The sequence below is a fragment of the Accipiter gentilis genome, chromosome 7 (genome assembly GCF_929443795.1).
Source record: "Accipiter gentilis chromosome 7, bAccGen1.1, whole genome shotgun sequence".
NCBI lineage: Eukaryota > Metazoa > Chordata > Aves > Accipitriformes > Accipitridae > Astur > Astur gentilis.
This window is the reverse complement of record NC_064886.1, coordinates 12834851-12840892: the sequence shown is the minus strand read 5'-3', so window position 1 is coordinate 12840892 and position 6042 is coordinate 12834851.

Below are 6042 nucleotides of genomic sequence, written 5' to 3'. Positions count from 1 at the left end.
CGTGTACCGCGCTGGGCCGGCCCCGCGGCCGGACAAACAATGTGCGACTTGGCGGAACAAAAGCCGCTCGGCTTGGGTTGCTGAACACGTCTGAGGCCAGACGAGCCGCGCGATTTATTGGACTCGGTGAGAAAATCATAATAAAATAAATAAATAATAAATAAAAAAAAGGGGGGAGGGGGGGGGGGAGCCGGCGGCGGGGGAGGGGGTTGGGGGGCTCCGTCTCTCAAAGCGTCTTTATTAGGGGCTGGGGGTGGCAGCGCTGTGGGGCTGGGTTGGGCTGGGGGGGATGTCCCGGGAGCGGGGGGGCCGGCTCCTGTGCCGGTGCGGGTCCCGTCCCGTCCCGTGTCCCCCCCCCGGGCCGGCTGCGGGCTCGGCGTTTCCCCCAAAGCCCCGGGGGCGGGTGGTAGCCTCCCCGCCCCCCGCCCGCCGGCATCCCTGCAGCTAAGAAAGTTTGGGGACAACCCCCGGACTTCCCTCCCCGCTTCCCGGCCACCCCGGGCCGGGACCGTCATAGAAATGGCCCGGCCTCCCCACTCCCCCCCCCCCCCCCGGGCAGCAGCCAGCTTGCCGCGATCTCGGGGAGTGGAGGGTGCACTGCCCCCCCCCGGGACCGAGTTTTGGGGCGCAGAGGCCTCCCCCGCACGCCCCGCCGCTCCGGGCAGGGGATGGGAACAGTGGGTGGAAAGCCTGGCAGGATACGGCCATTCCCGGTCCTTGCCCCCCCACCCCACGCGCGTCCGTGGGCTCACGGTTACCCCCCCCCCCCGCCAAACCAAACTCCCACCCGTGGGCAGGGAGCAGGTAGCACCGCTGCCCACGGGGACTGTGGGTTCTGCTCGAGGGAATGCTCGTCTTGCGGGGGGGGGGGGGGGGGCAGCTTCCCCAAATCCCCCCTCCTGGAAGCGGCTTCCCCGCGGGAGGGGCGGGGTGGGGGGTTCTGCAAGGGGCCGGGGAGCAGCGTGGAGCGGTGTTGCGTGGGGACACGCACATGGGTGACCGTGGAAGTGGAGGGTGGAGGGGCCGCCCCCTCCCCCCCCAGATCGCGGCCGCTCCACGCTGGGAGGAGAATTATTCTTTTTTTTTGGGGGGGGGTGGGGGGGGAGGTGATGTATGGCAGAGGGGGGGGATTCCCGGATCCGCACCTCGTTATCGAATAAGCAAATCCCGACGGATGGGGTTCAAAATAAATTAAAGCCGCGTTACAATAAACCCAGCGCGGAGGTTACGCGGCTGAGCGCGGCCGGGTGTGGAGTGGAGGGGCAAAGAGGGGGCTTCTCCCCCCTCCTCGCAAATTTCTCATTGCATTTCTTTAATTTCTCCCTCCCCCCGCCCCCAACCAGGACCTCCGCTCAATCCCCCCCCGCCCGGGGATTTCTGCCTTCGGGCGGCCCCGCACCAGGCCGGGAAGGTCACCGAAAAGAAGTGGGGTGTTTTGTTGTGTGGTTTTTTTCTTTAAAAAATTAGTATTTTTTTTTTTTTTAGTAGCTATTCGGGGCCAGATGTGAGCCTTGGAGCTGCAGCTGGCCGTGCCCCGGCCCAGACCCACCTCCCGGGTTGCAGCGGGCCCGGGCACCCGGTGCTGCCACCGGTGGAAAACCCCGCACGGCTTTTTATTTTTTCTTCCTTTTTTTTTTTTTGTTTGTTTTGTTTTTGTTTTTCTGCCTTTAAATTGTCATTTTAATTTTCCCGATTTCTCTTAAAAATACGCATCCCTGTCCTCTGTCCTTAATTCTCCCCATCGGCGCGGGGAAAGGGGAGGAGATTGCACTCAAACGGTGCACGGGAAAAAATAAAATCCTGTATTGGGGTTTATTTTCGGTTTGTGCGTGGATTCTCGTCTCTGCAGAAAAGCACTTGGTACCCGTCGGGTCAGGTCCTGCCCAGCTCAGCTCCGTTTTTAGCCCCGGGCAACCCCCCCTCAAAAAAAAAAAAAAATTAAAAATTAAGTTTTTCTTTATGTAATGGTGTACGTGCAAATTTTAGGGCTGGAAATCTTGAAATCTGCCGTGAATCGGGGGATCCCGCGATCGCGGCAACGGTTCCTCGTATTTATTGGCTTTTTTTGTCTGGCTTCGGTTTGCGTAAAGCGACTTTCTAGAAAAGCAGCAAAGCATGGAGCAGGTTTTTATTCGCTAATGAAACTCAAAACACACCCGAGCATTTGCTGCAAATCGCTCGTGTCCTTCCCTAAATCCTCCCGGATCTGGACGTGTCTAACGCGATGTTAATATATATATATATATATATATATATATATATATATATATAAAATGCACCGTCACTGGGATAATCCCAGGGAGAATATAAGTTTGAAAGCTGAATCCGTGTCTTTGCAGCGTGTCTCGGGATAAATAGCGATATTCGTCGTGTTTCCTCTTTTGGCGGGTTAAAAAAATAACTATAATTTCTGGAGGACCCTAAAATATAAGTTTAGATTTTTATTTTTTTTTACGTGAATTTAATAAAAAGGAGAATGAAAAGAAGGGAAGGCGTGCGGGTCTTACCCCCCCCCCCCCCCAAATCTCCTCTCAGTGAGGGTGGGGAATGGTTCAAGCCGGGCCCGCCGGGACAGCCGCGGGTGGGGGCTGCGTGGGCACCCACCCCCGCGCTGCCTGCTCTTTAACCGTGTCCCCCCACCGTGTCCCCGTGTTCCCCCCCCTCCCCAATTTTTCTCTTCCAGGACAGCCCCGCGGCTCCGGTCGCTGCTTCACTCCCCCCCGCCCCCCCCGCCCCCGCCCACGGGGGAACCCAGGTGGGTCATGGGGAAACGCGGAGGGTGAAATCATGGGGCGGGGGGGGGAATGACGGGTGGGGGGCGACAGCCCCGGGGAGCGACCGACTCCGGGAAGGGGTGGGAAAGGGTCGTTCGCCTAAAAGAGCTGCAGCAGCTTGGAGGTTGCAAATTGGGGGAGGGGGCTGTAGGTGGGGGGTGTCCCTGGGTGCCCCCCGGGGAGCCCCCGATGGGTGCTGCACCATCCCCTCTCCTGCGAGCAGCCAGCAGGATGTTCCTGAAATCTGCGGGTTTTCCCCCCAACCAGGGCTGGAATTGAACGTGGGGGGCTGGAAAAAAGAAAAAGTGCAGTCCCCCCCTTCCCGTCCCCCCCCAACCCCTTCGTGCAGATGGGGCCTCACAGAAAAGCCAGGTAGGAGGCCACGGGGTGGGGGGGCTGCCAGTGAGAAGCGAGAGTCCTGGGGGGCAAAGCCCAATCCTTGGGGGGCAGCGGAGCCAGGACAGTTGCCATTGCCCATAATGCTGAGCTTCTGGGGACCCCCCCGGGCAGGTTTGGGGACCCTCAGGGCTGAGGTAGTCCCTGTTGTCTGGGTGCCCCCCCAGGACCCTCCCTGCTCACCCCGTCAGTGTTGTGTCCCTAACGTCACCTGTCCCCGTTTTCCCCGACTCCCAGCCAGGGCTGTAAGTACTGGGCCTGACAGGAGCCAGACCAGTGGGATCCCATTTTTGCAGTGGGAGCGACTGGGAGATGGGCCCTCCATGGGAAGGACGTGCCACTGGCTGTGCTGGTGGTGGCAGTGGGAGAATCTGGCTCCAGGAAGGAGGCAAAACTCATGAATAACCTCCCGCCCCAAACCCACAGCCCCAGAGCTGTCTGGTTTTACACTAGGAAAAAAAATTGCCAAGGCAAAGAGGAATTTTAAGAGAAAAGGAAAAAAAAAACCCAAACCCGCCCCAAACCCGTTCTTGTTTGAGGAAAAATCATGATATTTGTTCTGATGCTATCGGTATTATAACAGGGAAAATAAAAGAGGAATTAATAGAGAGCTTGTGGGGTTAAAACTACAGAAATAAAATAGCATTTGATTTCCATCCGGGGTCTGCACGGTGCGGCCAGGCCCCAGCATCGGCACGGAGTGCTGGCTGGACACCGGCAGCGATGGGCTGCAGGCGGGGGCTTCCCCTTTGGTGCAAGAGGGGAGCCGGGAGGGGCTGAGCCCCCTGGGAGGCCAGAGAGGTGGAGGAGGGTGGTGACGGTGATGGTGGTCGCGGGTGGTGGTGGAGGTACTTGGTGATGGCGATGGGTGATGGCCGGTGGCGCTGAGGGTGGTGGTGATGGTGGTGGTGGCGATGGGGGTGGTGCTGAGGATGATGGTGGTGCTGAGGGTGGTGGTGGTGCTGAGGATGATGGTGATGATCAGGGTGGTGGTGATGAGGGTGGTGATGGTGGTGGCGATGAGGACGGTGGTGACGATGAGGCTGATGGTGGTGATGAGGATGATGGTGGTACTGAGGGTGCTGGTGCTGAGGGTGCTGGTGGTGGTGATGGGGATGAGGATGATGGTGGTGCTGAAGGCGGTGGTGACGGTGCTGAGGGTGATGGCGGTGGTACCGAGGGCGGTGGTCGTAATGACGGTGCCGGTGGTGGTGCTGGTGCAGACGGGGGTGATGGGTGGCGGTGGTGGTGGGGGGGGTGATGATGGGGAGGACTATGGGGGTGACGGGGATGGGGGTGATGGGCGGCGGCGACGCGCGTGTGCGCGCCTCTCCCGGCCCCTCCCCCGCCCATTGATGAACCGATAGGCGCTGCAGAGGGGTGGGAGTCAGGGCAGGTGACGTCAGGCGGAGCCGAGCCAATGAGAGCCGGCGCCGAGGGCCGGGAGTGTGAAAGCATGAATGAAAAGTGCCGCGCGCCGCTCCCCCCGGCGCAGAGGCTGCGGGCAGCGGCAGGCAGCGGCGGGCAGCAGGTAGGAGCCGTGCCGTGCCGTGCCGTGCCGTGCCGTGCCGTGCCGTGCCGTGCCGTGCCGTGCCGTGCCGTGCCGTGCCGTGCCACCGGGCGGGCCCCGGCTCCGCGCTGCCTGCGCGGTGCTCCGCGGGAGACAGGCGGTGTGTGTGGGAGGAAGGTTCGGAGGTAGCGGGGCTCTGAGGCTCCCCCGGAGGAAGGGGCGGGGGGGGATGCAGGTGAAGGAGGTTTGGAGCGGTGCAGATCCCTTGGGGAGGGATGCGGGAGGGAGGGCTGCGGGGCTCCCGGAGGAAGCAGAGGGCTGCGGGTTCCTCCCCTGAAGGATGGAGGGATGCGGGGTACCCTGAAGGGGAGGGGGGGGGTGATGCAGGTTCCTCCCTGGAGGAAGGAAGGGTCGGGGGAGGCAGGTCACCCCGAGTAAGGAGAGGGATGCAGGCTTGCCCCCCTCCCGGGGGAAGGAAGGAAGGAAGGAAGGAAGGAAGGAAGGACGGAGGGATGCGGAGCCTCCGAAGGAAGGACGGAGGGATGCGGGTTCCCCGCGAAAGAAAAAAGAACGGAGGGATGCGGGGAAAGGAAGGCGAGGGATACGGGGGAAGGAAAGCGAGCGATGCGGGTCCCCACCGGAGGAAAGATGCGGGGGTCGTGTGTCGTCCCCCCCCCGAAGGAAGGGAGGGATGCGGGTCCCTGCCCGAGGTGCGCGGTCCCTGCGCGCAGGGCCGGGGGTCCTGAGCCCCGAGCAGGGGTCGTTCCCTCCCTTCTTTCCTCCCTTCCCTCCCTTTCATCATTTCCTCTGTGTTTTCTGTGTTTATTCATCGCTTCTGTTCCCCCAGATCTTGGCTGAATCCAAAGCATCACAAGTTATTATTTATTTTAACCCGCAGGTTTTTCGCAGTCATTTTGTTTAGCGAGCGTTAAATGCATTTATGGGTGGGGAAATGTCCTTTTGGTGTTTTATGCATATTTTAAGTTGCGGGCGCAAATTATATTTGCTTTGATTATTACCAGTTTGAATGCATTAATTTGATAGTTATTAAAAATAATGCGGGCTTAATTCTCAGCACCTGCAGAATATCATTTGGTTTGCAAATGAAACAAATTTAACCGTGGCAGAAAATAGGCTGCCTCTGTGTGGTTATCCTGTAATTCTGCTCAAAATTGTATTTTCGAGGGGCCTGATCCTGCCTGTCCCACTGATGCTCAGGGAAGCTTTGCCCTGGGCTCACTGGGTTGCAGGAACAGGGCCACTGGTGTAGCTGTGTGCTGATATTATGGATCTCGCTGCTAATATTTGCATCTCTTTTTATTCGTTTTCCTCCCTCCTTCATTCCTTAAAAGCCATGTGGCC